This window comes from Anser cygnoides, chromosome 15 (genome assembly GCF_040182565.1).
Source record: "Anser cygnoides isolate HZ-2024a breed goose chromosome 15, Taihu_goose_T2T_genome, whole genome shotgun sequence".
NCBI classification, from domain to species: domain Eukaryota; kingdom Metazoa; phylum Chordata; class Aves; order Anseriformes; family Anatidae; genus Anser; species Anser cygnoides.
Genome location: NC_089887.1, coordinates 8,589,937 through 8,608,624, shown reverse-complemented (window position 1 = coordinate 8,608,624; position 18,688 = coordinate 8,589,937). Strand labels below are relative to the sequence as shown.

The 18,688-nt window shown below is 45.7% G+C and overlaps 1 protein-coding gene and 1 long non-coding RNA gene across 7 annotated transcripts in view; both read left to right on the top strand.

Moving 5' to 3' along the window:
* LOC106033474 (acyl-coenzyme A synthetase ACSM4, mitochondrial-like) overlaps positions 1 to 18,688 on the top strand; it is a 206,934-nt gene that overhangs the window by 37,118 nt on the left and 151,128 nt on the right. The gene's annotated exons all lie outside the window — the stretch shown is intronic.
* LOC136786446 (uncharacterized) lies at positions 8,487 to 13,207 on the top strand. Its single transcript, XR_010825136.1, has 3 exons — positions 8,487 to 9,152; positions 9,273 to 9,331; positions 10,276 to 13,207. It is a non-coding gene; the product is annotated as an uncharacterized lncRNA (long non-coding RNA).

The window sequence follows — 18,688 nt, the reverse complement described above, 5'->3', positions numbered from 1 at the left end:
AATGGGTAAATGGGTAAATCATTCCGGCTTTATCATTGGATTTCTTTTTAGATCGATATCACACATGAGCACTATTATGGATATGTGTTATAGTGCTGTCTTGCTATGTGCCTGCATACAAAAGTTTGTTTGCAGATGCTTGCCATGTAGCTTTGCCAAACTTCACTTGCTGACCCCCAGAAGTTACCGATGACTTAAAATGGAGATGTTTGGTGTGGTGGGCAATAGTGCTATCAGCCTTGGTTTTAAGTATGTGTAAATAGCTGTCTTCCCATGAAGGTTCAACAGGTAGCGTGGTACTGAACTGACAACAGCAGGAACTTCCTCAGATGGGTGCGACCCTCCCTTAAAGAAGTAACGCTTATTCACAACACGAAGTGTGCTTGCTGGGTCACAGTGTTCTCATCTGCGTGTCTGTAGCCTTTGCTAATACAATTTTGCTTTCAAGTAGCCTTCAGTTCCGTCAAACGTTTCTCAAGTCATGTCAAAATCTCTTGACCTGGCATACTTGGACATCTTTTGCAGCAGAAGTGCTGTCTTCCAGGAAATCTTCAAGCAATTTCTTCCCTTTTGATCCCTGTTGGCAAGTCTGTAAACTTGCTTGCATATATCAGTGCCACCATCTGCAGATGACTGCAGTGTAGATGTGCAGAAATTAAGTCCCTGTCAATGAATGCGTGCTGTCTTCTGAATGAACTCAAAGTTTGTTCACTGGCATTTAAAACTCAGGTGAATAACTTGCTCCTGGGCAGAAAAAGAGCAGACCAAAAATAACCCATGGAAGAAGGTGTCCTCCTGAGACACAGGCAAGGGAGCAAGCAAGGCACCTCCCTGGGAACAACTTCTGTTGTAGCGAAGGACCAAAGGTCTGTTTCTTAGCAAGATGAGAAGTAGGCAGGGTAAAAAAAAAAAAAAAAAAGGAAATTGAATTGTGGTTATATGGATTTGTTTAATCATGCTCCTGTTTCTACTTCCAGAGACTCTGATGCAAGAAATGTAGCTTCTAACAGAAACCATGAGTGGACGTGTTAAAAATGAACTTGGGAGAGGTAGCGAGGCCAGAGACAGGAACCCCCCAGGCAGGAGTAAATGTGAACTGTGTTCTCAGGAAGTGGAGGGTAGGGGAAATCCCCACATCTCTGGGCCTGAATTTCGAAAGACACATCCCTCAGCTCTTCCTAGTTTTTTCAGCACCTGTTGCTTTCAGCTGAGCTAAGGTGAGCCTTTGAAAACCAATTGAAGTTAAAACAGATATGGAACAGGTCTCTGTAAAACATCTGTCTTATCTTTGCATTTAATGAATTAACAAAGATGAGCTTGAAAGAAATGTAATAAATTATTCAAAAACCTCCTATGCTTTTGAAATGCTAACAAGTCAAATCCTTTGAGACAGCTTGATCAGATTATGGTGTATCATACAGCAAATCTAATTGGTTATATTCAGTCCTGAATTATCAGATTTACTGGTTGGCCAAACTAATTTAAACAGGGCATATAACACAAATGCTGCGTAGAGCTGAAATAATGCTAAATAGCTTAAATATAAACTCACTCTTGCAAAATAAGGAATTCTGCCCAAACTCTCTTCAGTTTGGGAGCTAGGATGCATTTGTTCTTTTATCAGACCTCTGCTCAGCTGCAGTGCTCACAGCTTTTCTTCCCACTTGTGCATGCCCAGCTTCAGACTGAGTGAATTCACTGAGGAGGGGCTGGGACTTTATGATCACCAGGCTTTTAAGGCAAATATGCAACCATAGTAAAGACTAAAAATTCAAATGGAGTTTGGATTTAACTTGATCGCTTCTGACCTAACCGTTAGCAGTGTATATACTAAAGTGTTTGGCTTCATGACCAGCCATGTTGTGTGGGGAAGAAAGAAGCTTTCTGTGGGACCCGTACTTTATCACCTTCTGAAAATATTGGGCCAGGACAGATACTTGAACACAACTCATTCACACTGAACTCTGAATCACATTCCTCGTAATGACCTAAACCAGCCAAGTATTTAGGTGCATATCTAAGTACTTTTCTGCACAGAGCTGACTACTGAATTAAAGCCAACAAAAGAAGCAGGAGGAATCCTTCTCTGCAATGCATAGGCTGTCTTCCCTTTTCAGTAAGCTTTAGGGTGCAGCTTCCAACCAAAGCCACTCACAAAGGATAGGCTGTGGTTCATGCCAATGGGAAATCCATAATGGCCGGGGGCTTTCAGGGGATGTGTGTTACATGGGGCTCACAATGATGTTTCCAATGAAACATTTTCCTGGATGAGAGGAATGTATAAAATGTGGTGATTGTTTCCAGAGCTATTTAGTTGCCAACAGACTTCCTTCAAAGGTTTTAGCTGTGTAAGGGCTTTTGAGATAGCGTTGCCTGGCAAAGAGGTCTTAGGCATTGCTCTACATTTTCTTTCTCACTTAAAGCTGCCTTGTTTCCATCTTTCAAACCTTTGGGACAGGCTGACACAGAAGAGAGCATCCAGTTCTTAAACCAGGCAAAGCTGCTGGGTGTGTGAGGATGGGCAGGGGCTGACAAGGTGAGCCTGACAGCCAGCCTGAGGAGGGGAATGGGGTGCTCAGCATACCCACAGCTCGTGGCAGCGTATTTATTACAGCTCACCCTATGAGTCTTGGAGCATCTCTGAGAAGCCTTAATTATCACTTTCCCTTCTAGAGCATATAGCACAAAACACTGCTTAAGAGCTTCTTTTGTGCTTCTGAAGGCTCTTGATGGGATCCTCTGGCTATCTCTGTGTGAAGAAATAATAAGGCTTGAACAGTAAAAGCATTCTGCTTTAGAAATATATTTTCCAGTGCTTGACCTATCATGATTGATAATACATGTGCTGAGTGAATGAATGAATTCTTTACCAGCCTCAGCAATCTCAATGCCAACTGCATTTGTTATTCAGGAGCACTTGACGCTGACCAGTGCTCTTATCTCATTGCCTGGCAAAGAGGAAGAACGAATGCATCTGTCACCTCCGTGGATGGCGAGTGTTCAGGCTCAGAGCACAGAAACCAGGGAGAATTGGCTGTCCTTTGCCTGGGTAGGCCACCCTGCAGGGGCACAGGCAAGGCATTTTCCCTCTTTGGAAAGGTGGGAGGGAAGAATGCTAAGCACAGCTACATCCAGAAATGCTGATGTCCTCCTTCTCCAGCCGTTATCCAGACCCTTTGGGTAAGTTGTGACGTGTCAGTGTGCTTGGGCAGCAAATCACAGTGCTGTTGTGTCAACTGCAGAACGCATGAGATTCAGATTGAAAACCGAGGTGCAGAGGAGCCCTTGGGTGTTCAAAAGGCATTATGCTTGTAAGAGTATTGGGTGCTAAAGTCTCAGCTCCTTGCGAAGCTCAGAGGAATATTGTGTTTGGAGGAAACAGGGTTTTATTGTACAGCCAGTTCTCCGCTGGTGGTGTCTCCTTGGCTGGGAGGTGTGGCTCTGATTTACGTAGCAAACTTAAATGAAGTTTGCTGTGCGAACTTAGACAAAGACTGTAGGCTGTCCCCACACCTCCAGCGGTCACTTTCATCTATTGATGCAACAGGGTATTCCAGGATCATCCTGCTGGGCCCCAGTTCTGAGCTTGGGCTGTTTTTTTTGCCAGATGTTAAAACCTTAAGTCTGGTGCTTGCTCTGCTGCATTGGTGTACAGTTGGTACAATAAGAGTATGTTGGCCTGAATAAGCCCCTGCCTTGGCAGATGCATGCTGCTAAATGCAAAAAGGAGGGGTGATATAAAGCAAAAGCTGTTCACATGGTATGCCTCAATCCACAGGGAACAGGCTCTGCAAAGACAGTGCTGAGCAGCACGAAGAACTAACAGCCTGTGTGCAAACAGAATAACGTGTAACGAGACAGCTAGACAGACAGAGGCGCAACCAGCGTGGTTAAAGAGGCTAGGGTGTTAAAGGCAAATATTGTGATGAGCGCTAGTGCTGTGCGGGGAGTGCTGCGGTACAGCCTGTGCTTAAGAGCAAACAGAGGGCTCTGCAATGCCTCCTGCCATTTCGGAGACAGGGCATGCAGTGACTTGGGCAAACAGAAGAGAACAAACCTCTTGGTTTGCTGCCCCGAGGCAGGTATGTTCTCGGTGTTTATTCAAAAGCATCGCAGGTCTAGTCCTCATAGGTCTCCAGCGTAGCTTGAACCCAGCCCTGCTGCCCTGGGTGGTGTAGGGCTGCTGGAGGTTGTGCTGCATGCATTTGGCTGTGGCACTGGGTAGGTTTGAAGCCTGAACGCTTGGTTTGCTCTGCTGGCGCCTGGGCTGGGATAAGGCTTGTCCTGGGTGCATCAATGTGCCGTGCTTCTGGCTGCACCGGGGCTGGCCCTGCCACACGAGGGGACCTCCTGCTGCTTCCCTCCATGGCTGTGAACTGCCATGGCCCCAGCGCTGACCTGTAACACACCACTGCTCAGCATGTGGACAGGTTTGGCCTAAAATTAGTTTTCTTTTTTTTTTATGAGGCTAGGAACAACTCTGTTTTTTGGGCACAGCCAGGTTACAGTACAGGTCTGAGGGTGTTTGCCCAGACCTGGGTCTGTGGGCATCTGCAGCAAAGCTGGCCAGGGCTGGGGCTGCAGCCAGGTACTGCTGCTGTCTTCCAGTGTATTTGTCCATTCTGAGATTACATTAAAAAAAAAATAGCTCTTACAGACATCTATAGCATGGTAGGAAGATAGAACAAGCTTGGTTGTAATGTCTTTTAAGCATCATTTGAAGAGACAAGGCTGGTCCCCTGCCTTCAGAGCAAGTTGTGGTTAAAAGCTGGCCATCTGCAGTGAGTAGCAGGCAAGTGGGTGAGCACCTGGCAGATGTTTAATCATTTTGTGGATTCTGCCCTTTCCACTTAATTAAAAATCTGCCTGCTTGCAAACCTCCACTGGAGAATACAGCTCCTTCTGCACTTCTGCTGGGGAGAGGTTTGTTTTTGCTGTGATGAGTGCTCAGATGATAGTTCAGCCGAACAGGGCTGTGATGGACTATGGAAGTTCTGACTTCACGGGGACTGCATGTTGTTTTTTTACATTAAACTGGCCCACTCCTTTGGGTGGAGGTGTTGGCCAGGGAGGGCTGCCTGTAAAATAAGATATTGCTTTCTCTAGGAAAGCCTGTCAAGTGTTTACATCCTGGGGCAAGAGAGCTCTTTGCAGAGGGATGGAGTGGCTGGCAAAAACTTGGAATGATACAGAAGGGTATAACGGCTGTTTAAGGGTGGATGGCCTGGTGCAAAACTCTCCAACTTAAATAGCTTTCCTCCCCTGTGGTGTGCTTTTATCTTAGTCCCCCTTCTGTGGGAAACGGGATGGATGGTCTCCTTTGTGGATAGACCTGGCAGGGGATGGCAGAGCTGCTAGAGACTCATAGTGAGGTGACAGTGCAGGGAAGGTGTCCCATGCTCTGAGTGTGGTGTGGTCACAGGTGGAAGCAGTTGGTGCTTGGAGGGAGTGACACTGGTGCCTGCAGCCCAAGGCTTACACGGGCTGGCTCCCCTGGCTGCCTGTTGCTGGCTGACAGAGGTGCGAGGTTTTCCCATAGCTGTTTCCTTTTGGATAGGAAGCAATAGCTCACCCAAGTCAGCTTGACAGCCTGAAAAAGAATTGAGAGCATCAAATTTGCTAGCAGAAGCTCATAAAATCGTAGGCTGTTTCAACTGGTCTGCACAGAGCTGTGAAATCCATAGGGCTGCAGTGGAAAAATGATATACGTATTCCCAGCTGTGATATACGTATTCCCAGCTTTAAGCTCAATATGCCTTGGTCCAAACTGCTGGAAATCATCCTGGCCATGACAGAGGTCTTCTGTGCTGTCTGCCAGGGTAACTACTGGAAGCTGGGGCTTGCCAGAGCAAAAGAAAAGAGATGTCCTTTCACACTTTCTACTTACCTGCCAGAATTGCTTTTAGGTCATTGCTTAACCTCTTCAGCCCCACGTGTCTGTTTTGAGTAGTCTCTTCATCTCTGTTTTAAAACAAGGGTGGTAAAAACTGAGTTTGTTCCTGCTCCACGTGATAGCACTAGACTGCAGGAGTCCCTGACCTGCGTGGTACCTCCTGCCCATCCCAGGCTCTGGTGTGAGCAGAAAAACCTACAAAGCCATGGGCTTTCCATCCCACACATGGGGGTGGGAAATACTTTGCTGCATCTGCTCCGACAGAGAACATGAAGGGGAGCTGGGGAAGGGTTCAAGGAAATATCGAGCTGACCTTGGTGGACGTGGCTGGAGTGCCAGCTGCAGTGATTCTGAATACAATTCTCTTAATCAAGAGGTGGTTTTGTTTTACAGCCCTGTGGTGTGAGAAGCAGACATTAGTGGTGATTTGCTGCTGTGTGGGCTGCTAACTACTCAAAATGAACGGCTGCAGATCTGCTCGCTGCAGATGTCATCAGATCTTGCTTTATAGGTGACTTGAAAATAATATAAAAGCTTCTTTAGGCTTCTAGTGGAGAAAGATGCTGGTCCAAATCTTCAGCTAGTGTAAATCGGCGCAACTTCACTGAAATCCATAAAGATTTATTGACTCTGTTAGAGGAGCTGCCCTGCTGGCCTTTACCGAAATGCTGCTGAAGTTACTGGGCAGTTCACATGGGCTTTCACTCTGGGGAGGACACAGAGTGGTTTGGAGGCAGTGAAATATTGATTTGGAGAGACACCAATAAGCAATTTGTCCTAATAATCAATCCCAGAAGCAACATTAGCATAAGTCAGGATTAAAGCGGAACGTGTCATGGTGAAGCACGTGCTGCAGGCTGCTGGCAGAGGGACCCCCAGGATGGGCTGTGCATCTGTAGGGAGGAGCCCTGGGCTTGAGGCATTCAGGTTTGGTGTTTGGAGAGGGAGTTTTGTCAGAGATGCACAGGGAAGTTGTTTTAAATCCCTATTATCAAAGATGAAGTGGTACACTTGCTGTTTGTCCCTGCATCTCTCTACCCCTTGACATGGAGTTGAAGGCAGAGCTGTGATTCAGGAGTCTGGGTTTGGGTGCTGGCTTCCTACCTGGCTGGCTGTGCCTCAGAGTGTGGAGTGGCCCCAGGGCATGGAGAGTTGGATATGGACCCGGGCTAAGCCAGGGAGCAGCGAGGTTGGGAACTCTGACCCTCTCACATGGCAGTTATCCTGAGCAACAGATGCTGCATACAGGTTACGGTCCTAAATATGAGCTGCTTGCACTCGTGCTCTCCTCTGCTGCTTGGCAAACCTCTCTCAGACGAAAGGATGGGCTGTACTGGGCAAGGGTTAAAGGCAGGCTGTCCTGTCATATCAAGCATCCTCCCTTACTTGTCTTGGGGCTGAAATGCTTAGGCTGGCTTCTATCAGCATGTCAGCATGTCGTCTGCTTAAACTGAGGGGCCCAGGGGGGCTTTGGGGGTTTCCTTGCTATGCACTGCATGTTAGAGCAGATTCTTGTGTGAGTCTGCATTGTCCTGGCAGAGGAATCCTCTGACTTACTAGTTGGTACTCTTATTTCAGACATTCATTAGGTTTAACTTTTATTACATTTTTTATAGCGGCAACTTTATGCTACGATAAATCCTGTTAGTATACTAAAATGCTGGATCTTTTGAACTTCACGTAAATGAAATGAAGAGCTCAACAAATGGCTGCGGATGAAGCCATGCAGTCTTGCTGACGTCGGCATGGTTTCAATATGTTTGAAGAAGGACACTTGTCTCTGCACTAATACTGCTGCTGATGAATAGGCATTGCCAGAAAGCTTGCTAAACATGTGCCTGGTGCATGGAAATCATATCTGGTGCAGGGAAAGCATCCATCAATCCTGTTGCCTCAGCTAATGTACAAGGAAATACAAGGAGTGCAGTGTGTGCAGTGCAGGCTCTGCCAGCTCATGGCTGCTGGCATGTAATTTGTACTCAGAACGATTCTGCGAAGATGAATTTGACAGATGGTGGGGGACGCTGGGGGATGTGGGAATTCTCTGAATTGGGAGAGATTGTCCATGGGATTTCTTGAAGTTGCAATTATTGAAAATCTGGCTCTGGTAAGATGGCAGGATTTGTCCCTGCCTTGCTAATGCTGGGGTCCTTGGCAATCTGGACTTCAGAAGAATTGTCTTTAGCAGTTGGCTAATGCACAAATGGAGAAACTCTGGAATGCAGGGTTCTAGTCATTGGCAGAGCATTAGTTCATCAGAGTCCTTTCTGAATTGTTTTGCAGTCCTTGAGAAGATCTCCTATTGCTTCAGTAAGTTTAGCTATAGCATGTGGAGAGAGCAAATGAAACCCCTTGATTGTTGTGGTGTCTCAGGAGGTAGATCCCTCTGAGGTGGTACCTACAGAAAACAGCTGAACCCATTGCTATAAGCCATAAAATACGTAATTATTCTGGGGCGTGAACTGAACAGCGCTCAAAATGGAATTAGCCTTCCCTCTTCTCCCCATGTCTGAATCGTGGCACCATCAGGTGATTTGGAAAGCAGGCTACTGGAATTTGATCCTGTAGATTCAAATCCATGGTAGTATGTATTTCACAGAACAGAAATCAGCATGTATCCTCAAAACTAAAATACATTTCTGACAGACAGGAATGTGAGATAAGGCATGTAAAGGCCAACTTGCAGTATGAGTTTGGCTGGGAGAGGTCTACCAGGCTGCTGCTGCACATACTTAACATGTGTCAGCTGTTAACATGTCCCTGTACCCCACTGACATGCTTAAAGCCCAAAGCACAGTGACTCTTCAGCCTCTGCAGGAAAGCAGATGCTGCTGCTATTTAAGGTCTGTGCAATAGCGGGAACCTGTTCAATTGGAACAAATGTTCCTCCAGAAGTCCCTGTTTCACAGTATTTGACTTCATGTGATACCACCCCATGCATTATAGATCATAGCTGTGATTAAGGGGTTATCTTGAACATGGGTTTGGATATTGCTGAAAATCTTTGACCTCAGCATGGAGTTGCAATTTTTACTTGTCTTCTGTTTTTGTAAGGGTCACTGTATTGAACTGTATGAAAAACTCCATCCTTTGGCATACTGTTTCCACCACTGGCTAGTAGGTGATTAAGAGTAGCTTTCTGCTTTTACCTGTCTCTCTTTGCAGGGAAAGGGTTATCAAATCCTGTGCTTAGCATCTGAACTTGCCTCTCAACAAGGGGAGTAGTGTTTCTCTTCCAAGCCCTGTGATGATTGCTCAGGTATTACTCAGTCTGTGCTCTTTGGAAAGGTGCATTTTCAGAAATGAGCCTTCCCATCTTTTACCATGTTTTTTCCCATGTTCCCTTTGAATCAAATGCATGTGTCCTCTCTACACACAGATACAGCCATGAAAGGAGTGGTGTGACTGGAATGGGAGTTGGTCTTCTGAATGTAAACAGTAAATACATATTTTTCTCATGTCTACTTGTTTCATACATACATGGCTGCTCTTTTGTTATTCCTGGTCTTACTTTGTCCCCCCCCCCTTACCCCGCCCAGATTCTGGCACCTGGCAATAATTGATTTGGGACTTTTTTCTCATTTATTTCCTCCTGCAGACACTGTAATTTTCACTTGTCCCAGGATCTATATTATTGATCTCTCATGGTCCGCTTCACTCTAGCAAATGCTTCTATCCCAATTCCAATTGGATTGACTTTGGTTTGTTGGCCAATTTGAGAGCTGGCGAGCTCCTAAGTGACTCCTAGTGTCTGTGTAATACAGTGAAAAGCAAGATTCAGCTGTAATGATTCTGAAGGGGGCTATTTATTAAGGCCACTTGGTGTTCAGAGGATCTTGTACTACTCTCTGACTTTCCAGCCCTCAGGCAAATTAAATTGTTGACTGTTGTCAGTCTCCCATAGCTTTCTTTGGCTGGTCTGCGTCCTGGGGACTATTTAAGTTACACAACCTGCACTGTGTCCTGAGAGCAAGAGCTTAGGCAGAATGTCAGGAAAATCTTCCTGAAGTTAACTGTATAAAACCACTACGAAAATCTTACATAAGACCCATTTGTGTCAATAAGAGTTCCTACGCAAGATGTCTTTTTCTGTTTTTATAAAAAAAGCTATTGCATTTTGGGGTGGTTGTGGGAATGATGGTGTGGTCAGTCCTTTCCCAGCTCAGCCAGAGTGTCAGAGCAGGGACAGGATGAAGCCCACCTCAGTGCATCACTGAACTCTCCTGTGGTTTGGATGAGCCACTGAATGGCTGCTGGGTTAACTTCTCCTCCAAAGCTGCATTTTGGGGAATTGTACCCTGACTTTCCATTCAATTTTAGCTTAATTGTTAGTATATTCCTATGCAGAGTGGAAAAGCTGACTTAGTTTCCTCATCTTGAAGATATACAGGTCTATTAATGGGAACTGCATCCAATCAACAACATCCCTTAGAAGTTGCAGCGAAGGTCCATTGAACTTGTCTGTGTTTTTTCAAGGAGAGGCATCAAGATCAAAGTCTCAGAAAACCATTTGATCTTCCAGCTGTAAACAACTACTAAGAGAACATATGCTATATTTAATTAGTACCCAAAGCAGTCCTTGCATCCAAACTCTGCTGAGCTGGTTGAGTTTAACCATTGCTTAAAACAAGGAGAAAAGAAAGATGAGCACTGCAATAGAAGACCAGTGCAGAAAGAAGAGGCAAAACCAAATTTCAGTCCATTAGTACTTTGTTTCCTGCAGGAACTGCTAGAATGCACCTGGAACACTGGTTTTGCTTTGGGAATGTAACTGTGGGTGCTTGCTTTCCCCTTTGTTTTCCACTGCCTGTTCTTAAAAACAGCATCCAGAAAACTCTTGTTAACGAGCCCTTATTCTCAGAGGCTTTCTCTTATATGCACCTCCCCACCCAATAAAATGAACAGATGGTTAAATCTGGACAGTAGTTCCCAATTTTACAGTTGATTATCAAAAAGACCTTGGTATGCTTCTCTCATTCTCCCCCTGCTTGTCAAATACTCTAAGTTGATGTGATGACCTGATCGCACCAAATCCTGGGGAGTTTTGTAGTGAAGGTGGAGTCGGGGTTCTCCAGGAGAACACTTGTGTGTGGAGCTATCAGCACATCAGTCTCTGACCTTAATGGAATTATTTGTATGCTGAGGTTCACATCTGTTTTTGCATTTTAATGGCACCCAGATGTCAAAATTCAGTCAAAGGCAGTGGATTTCCCAGTCATTTCTGTGAATTATTGAGTCATTATTGTAATGAGAAGTAATTATCTACGTGGTCTTGGAAGGTCGTTTCACTTGCTAACTTGATCAATCTGGAATACTTCCAATAGCTAGGAGCATTAAAAAAAAATTGGCAAGCAAATAAAGATCTAACACAACAGATATGCTTATCTTCCTTGCATGAGGAGGCCGACTGGATTATTCGTTGGGTCCCTATCAACCAAATTTGAGAGATTCAAGGCTTAACAAATTCTGTCTTGGTGATACTCTTGAGAAAAGAAGGTAAGTAGTGAGGCTACATTACAACTCTGGAAGCCTGTTTTTCCTCCTCGTTCCACCCTCTCCCAAGCTTCTTAGGTATGATTTTGTTCCAAAACAATGATGCATAGCCATGAAACAGCTTTGCCCTTTATCACTAATAAGAAAAGATAAACTGAACAGACCTGTTTATTCATTTTGGAGGAAAAAAAATTAAAAGGCTTCTGTGTGTTGCAGTAATGTAATTCCTAATCAATGACAGTAGGTTTAACAGATTTATGGGTTTTAAACTTCTAAGATTAATGGCTACACACATTGATGCTGTCAAAATGACAGTATCATGGTCACGTACTTCGTGAAACAGATAGCAACCTCCTGCCAGACGTGTCCTTAAGGAAATGCAATTATTGCTGCCCATTTTACAGTGCTTAACTTTTTTCCTCTTGGTAAGTGACAACAGAATGGGTTTTGAGAATAAATTAATTTTTCTAGATGAACTGTTAACCCTTCATGCCTAGCAGCTAGTTTTATTAACTCAATGCTGTTATAGTGTTTTCTGGGGTGGCCCTGGCAAACAGAATAAATCTGTGCCAGAAGTACCATCTGGAGCACTCAGCTCCAGCAGCCGTGTGGAAGGATCAGATCTGCAGTGTAACTGTCTCATGTTGGATTTCATTAGTGTAGCAGTCACTGACAGTGCACTTGGCATCACAACTCTTTGGTGTGCATGTGTACGTATCTGAAGTGTAGCAGGAAGCTTCTGCATATGCTAGGTAGCTAGAAAATGCAGATGTGGGAGGATATCTGCTCTGACTGTGGCTATGCTGAGGATAGTGGAGTCACTGTAACTTCTGCTTACGCGTGGTTAGAAGATTCTGTGCCCCAAGAGCTGGTGAGGTGCCAGGTCTGGTGGGAAACACTGTGCTGACCTCTCTGAGCTGGTCTGACCTTCACATATCTGCTTCTCCTACTGCTGTAACTCCTGAGCACTTAAACTGCAAGTCCGTCACTTTCATTTTAGGTTATTTACATATTGGGAAAGATCAGGTTCATTTCAGCAGGCTTTGCACACCACCAAGGTATTTATCTCCAAATAATAGCCTCATGGTAGTCTCACACAGGCAACAGAATGTATTGAAAAATAAGACTATTTTATCGGGCAGAGGAATTTCTAGCACTTGTGTTTAAATACCTGTAGAATTGATTTTGAAATAACTAAATCTATCTCATCAGCAGTCAGTCAATGAGTTCCCATGTTGGGAAGCAGACTCTGCTCTATAGGCAGGTCATCAAAATATTATAACTTGTGGGGAAATCTGCATAGAAATCGCTGTCAGGAATGTCAGTGATAAGCAACAACACTGGAGTGCCTTAAAGACCCTGAGAAGCCAGGAAGCAAAGTCACTGATCAAGAGATGTAATTTGGCATAATTTCCTGCATCTTTTTCTTGTCTATGGTACTTATCTCGCAGAAGTGAAATGCTTGAGTATGCAAAGAAAATCATAGTGTCCTAAAAGGCTTCTGGTGAGATCAGCTTCCTCTGAGAGCTGAGGGAGGGAACTCGAGGGAGGTGTTCAGGGCTGCATGAGAACTCAGTGGCAAAACTGGGAGGAGCTGTTTAGTAACCTAAATTCCCTCACTGGCACCTTTTGTGTTATTCCTCCTCATCTTCCATGCAGACACTTTGCTCCAGTTACTGGCACCTGCCAAACTTGCTGCAGAAAGTGGCTTTTCTCCAGGTGAGTTTTCTGCATGGTATAATGACGGTGAAGTGTTCTTGGAATTGGGCATTTTGTTGTCCCCAGAAATGTGTTTTTTTTAAGTACAAGTTGGAATTAAATACTTACCTGTTTTTTGATAATAGCTGGTCCCCAAAGAGTGACTGGTCTTCCTGGTTCACTGGTGATTTTTACCATTGTCACTTCTGGCAGGGTTGCACCTGCAGAGTGGGACACAGTATGCTCGCTGCTCTTGATATGTAATAAATCTCAGGTGCTCCTTTCTAATGTATGAGAATTTAAAATTACCCTATTAAATTGTTAAAACTGCAGTTAGTCTCCTTGGCTTTCCTTATAAGCCTTGGATGTGCTTTAAGATAGTGAGCAATTGTAGACCTTATTTTTGTGCTTGAATATCATGTTTGTTGGCTCTGGACTTGCAAGGTTGTTCTCCTCCAGGGGTTTTGAGATAAACTCGTATCCATGTGTTAATAGCCATCTTGGGAAAGTGCACCCTGTCCTGGTCTCCAGGATTTTATAGCCCTGGCTCCATTTTCAGTCAGTAACCTCCAGTCCATTTGTAGCTTCTCTGAGTGTTTTCATACTCATCTTTCACATGTGTTCAGTGCAAAAAGCTTAGCACAAAGTTGGCCTCTCCCCGTGCCTGACCTGCTTTTGCTGTGTATTAAGGCCCTGTCCTCTGGTGCCAGCTGCTCACTTCAGATCAGAAGACAGCGGCATAACAAGGCCAGTGTGACCTAAATTGCTGACCTGGATGTTGGCACACGTTCCTTGGAAATATGCAAAATTCTTCCTAAATCTTTAAACCATTGGAGGAAAAAAAAAAAGATAACTTCTACAGTTAAGCTACAGTCTTGATTGTATTTCCCATAGAAATTTGACCCAAGTGACCAGACACCGTGCTGTATTTTTAGTATTTTGTTTAGTATTGATGGAGGCACATTCAGTCTGGTACAGCACTGTCAGATCACACCGACTTTAGCACAACTCGTCTGCATACAGGGCCTGTATGTGTTTTGTGGCCTCCTGGTCAAAGGCAGGGCTCTTCTGGGAATCAGGCCTTTGCTTAAAAGAGGTGTCTTAATGGTGGATCATCTGTTTGCAGTAATCCTTATGGCAGTTTTCTACATCAGATTAGTTCTCAAAGCATTTATAAATCTATAAAATGTGGTGTCAGTGCTGCTCAGGAGTAACCAGGTATGAAAAGCAAGCATCTGTCCTAACCCTAAGTCTTGAAGCAGATCTCTGTCCCTGCTGAGAGTCCCACCTGGGCAGTGAAACCTCAGCACTGGGCACAGGTTGTGGCAAACTATATTCACAAAGCATTAGTGCACCTTCAGGTATCAGCATGTTCTTTGATTTTGTACTAATTCAGCTTTCAGTTCCTGTTTAGTTATGTGAAGGAAACATTGGGTTTAGGGATGGCAGATGTTTTGGCAAAGAGAGTCTGTGACTGGAAGGGCTGATCCAGATGAGCTGCTTCTCCTGATCATTCATTGCTTAGCTGAGAGTTGACAGGAAATTAGCAACTTACATTTTTGAGCCCCTGCCTGTTTGAACTGCATCACAAACTTCATCAATGAGCATCCCGTGGCAGGTGGGGATGTGCTAGTGTTGGCTGAGGAGACAAGACTTGCAGGTGCACAAAATGGCTTTCCTGGGAGGCAGGGTCTGGGTGGTGGTGCACAAACCAAGAGAGGCTGCTGTGGTGTGTTAAGAACTAAAAGCAAAATCCATTTCTCCACCTGCTTCACCCATAATGCGAGAACTGCTTGAGGCTGCCAAATTCTCATGGCCCCTGAGGTTCGTGTTGAGGCAGTTGAATGGCTGGCTGCAGAAGGCTTGTGTGGCTCCATGTAAGGCTGGGAGCACTAAATATCCAACTGACTTGGAGGAAAAGGTCAGAATACCTTCTGTAAGGAAAATGCAGCTTTTAAATTCTTACCTAATACCCACTGTGATAAATGACTACCAAGACACGGGGCTGTGTTCCTCTTTGTAGACCACAGATGTGTTAGGGAAATGGCTGCGGAGGGAGCACGTTGTGGTCCTGCTCTGGCTGTGGGGAGGTGGTGGCTCATGTGGGGAGAAGGATGCCTGGCAGCCTGGGCAAGGAACCACGGCCCCGGGGGCAGGATGCACGTAAGGTGCAAACCAGCCAAGTTCCAGGAAATTACTAGAAAACACATGCAATGTAAATTGTCAATGTTCAATCTCTTGTGAGGATATGAAGATGAGTTTTGTTGAATCCATCTGGTAGTTAATATTTTCACTTGGAACACCTAAAGCTTTAAAACCTGGTATCGCACACTGTAAAGTTAAGAGGGAAGCAGGAAAATTTTTTTTCCCAAGCATAATTTGCAATTCCATCTTTGGAAGGGAGTTTTTCACCTGAATGTATCCAATTCAGAAATGGAAAAAGGTATTTTTGTAGTTATAGTTCAGTTCAGCCCTGGCTACCTTGAAAGCATGGAAGCCTGAATGTTAGGAAGTGTTAAAATAATTGGTGTGAACACAGGTAACACAGGGAATGGGTATGGTAAGGGATGGCATGCCTAAACTTCCTCCTGCAAGGCCTTGTGTCGATGTCCGTTGTTCAGCACAATGGACACAAAATGGAGGCTGTGGTCACCTCCTCAGGGTGCTGATGGCAGCAGCTCCTGGGTGGGTCCTGGGTGTTTGTGCTTGAGGGTCACGTCCACGGAGCACCTGGAGACAGAGCAGGTCTGGACCCATGTAGTTTTGTAGGTTATGAGGGTCTGTGTGGTTCCAAAAATAGCTTTTCCAGTCTGCACGAACTGAAAGCTCTGGTGGGTTTAGGACCGGAGCATGCGTACAGTCTGTGCTCTTGGAGCCTTATAAACCTCTCCTATAAAGGAGAGATGGGGAGACAATCAATTATGTGAAGTTTTTATATACACTTTTTGTCATAAAAAGTATTAAAATTCTCCAGCTGTCCCTCAGTCAAGCCATTACTTGTGACTGATTTCTTAGAGGCACCCAAGCATGAGTGGGGCTGGAGAAGCAATTTCCCTTCACAATTAGTTTTGGGAATGGTTTTGGTAGTGAAGTGCCATCACACTGAGGTTTAAAGGCAAATCTTTGAGCCAGCAGCATTTCTACCCCGTCTAAAGCCGAGAGGAGGGAATCTTGCCTGGTTTGGGGGTGGTGGTTTGTTTTTTTATGACAATCTGTGGCCACATGGTGCAGATCAAACCTTCCCCTGCTGTTCCCATGTCTGTAAGACTTGTTTTGAGGGAAAATGCCAAGAGTTCCTGGTTTACATTGGGATCTGAAAGCAAGTGCATCTTGTGCGGGGCTTGTCTTTGTGTAGCACTTTGGTTACCAGCGGTGTGCAGACTCTGAGGGGAGCAGAGCCTGGTGGCTGCTTTGTGCTCAGAAACCTGGTCCTGGGTCCACAAGCAGGTCCCATGTTGCTGAAGGGAGGCACAAAGGGGTGCTGGTGGGCTGGGTCTCCTGCCACCTGAGGCTTTCTCTCTTCAGTGTAAGCCAAAGCTCTCTAAGTGGACACAACGAGGGGTGGCTCACTGCTGAGAGAAATAACTTGTCCTCATACATCTACCCAAGGTTTTAGCAGACGGGGAAAATGAAGACAAACAGCTTTAAAAGAGAAAAGCAGGGAGGTCTATTTGGTAACTTCTCCCTCGTGCTTTATGAAGCTCAAGAGGAAAACCAGTGCAGAGACACGTGAATGGTAAAAGGCTTATTTTTTTAATGTATGTTAGCATCAGTGACTAGTTGCCATTGCTGCCACTGCCTGCACCCAGCAGGCTGTGGCAGGTCCCTGCTCTGGGGACACCTTGCAGTGCGCCAGCTTGGTGTGTCACAGCACTTGCCCTGTCTAGCAGCTGTGGGGTGGTTACCAAAAAAGCACCAGTTGCCCTGTCTTTAGGGATCCAGTTATCCCTTGCTGCCCCTTCCTGAGGTTTCCTCTGGCCTGGAGAACAGCAGAGCCTCTTTTGGCAAATCTCCCCCTCCGACTCTTCTGGAAGATGTATGGCTGCTTGGCCCAAACATTTTCCTTTCAGCATATGTTTCAGTTCAGATTTTCTTTTTACAGTTAGTAAAAGAGATTAACTAAATGCTGTGAAAATATGGGTAAGAAGCTGCTTCTGTGTCCTGTGAGTCATCACCTGCACATCATTCCATGGTGGGGCAGGTTTGCAGGTTTTCTTAGTGAGAAGCAGAAATGTCTCTCGATGGCTTTGTGCTGCTGCTCCAAATGGATGTGGAGCACGGGAGGACCCCAACAAGGCTCTGTGGTGCTGAAAAGGGGCTGCTCAGGTAGTGAAGGACCCTGGCTGTGTGGGCTGGGTACTGCCTGTATGGCTCTTTCCAGAGCTCCTGGTGAGGTGTTTTAATATATCTGCTCTTCTGTAGCGTGCCAGCTTTTTGGCACATCTGTTAAAGGTCTTGGGCCCTTGCCAGCCCAGAATGGACCAGGGGCTTTGGCCAGGGCTGGGGTGGGATGCAGGAAGCAGAGCAAGCACAGGTGCCCCTTTGCAGGGGCAGAGCTGGAGAATGTGAACTGGCAAAGTGGAAGGAGCACAGAGCTGAACAGAGAGCAGGGGTCCCAAGGTAGCTCTGGGAAGCCCTGTCAAACAAGGGCTTGATGTCTTGAATTGTGCAAGGATATTAATTTGATAGTAGGTGTAGTGGGTGGTGTGACCGTTGTCCAAACTGGAGACTTGCTACAGCTGTGCATACCCAGGCTGTGGGGAGCATGGGCCCTTTCAGACAGAAAGGAAGTAAATGATGGAAGTCAGAATAAAGATGCAATCAATGGATGAGCAGGACAACTGCTTTGCTGAGCAGCAAAAAGAACAGCAGCAGCAGCTCCCAGGCTCCAATCCTAGTAGTGTCTGGCTAACTCCAGCAGTTTTATTCATTGCAATTACACCTATTGATCCTTCAACTCATTCATTGCTATAGCTACCAAACTGTGTTAGCCTAGGTAACTGCCTCAGTGGTGCCCATGTGTGAGCTCATAGAGGTGGTGCCCTGCTGAGCACGGGAGCACCCCAGTGGCTTGCAGAGTTCAGCTGGTGGAGGGAGGGAAGCTGCTGAGATGCCTCCAGGCCCTGTGTGATCACAGCGAAGTTCTCTCCTTCATTGGAAGGAAAGTTGAGCTGGTTGAGGCTGTCTGATATGGGCTAGGGTGTGCTGTTCATGTGTGATGCCGCCTTGTCCTGCTGTGCTTTTATCCTATCCCTTTTTAGGAGACTCTTCAAACTCCTCTCTCCACCATTCCTTCCTGGCCATTTCTTTCCCCCTGCAACCCAGAGCAGGATGCTTTCCATGTCTGATTTTGGAGAGCTGCTTTGATGCTCCATCCTCCCAGTCTGGTAAAAACTTGTTTTTCTTCAGCTGTAGCAATTGTTGGGGCTGCGATTGCAGAAAGACCTTTCTGGGGCTGTGGTCCTGTTGCAGGTCACCATTGCCATGCTGTAGATCAGCCGTGCCCTTGTGTGGTGAGACAGCCTGAAGGGGAGCTCCTTCTCAGCCCGTGTTGCCCTTCAGCTCTGCAGGGGTCTGGTAGAATTCCTCTGTTCGACCCAGAGG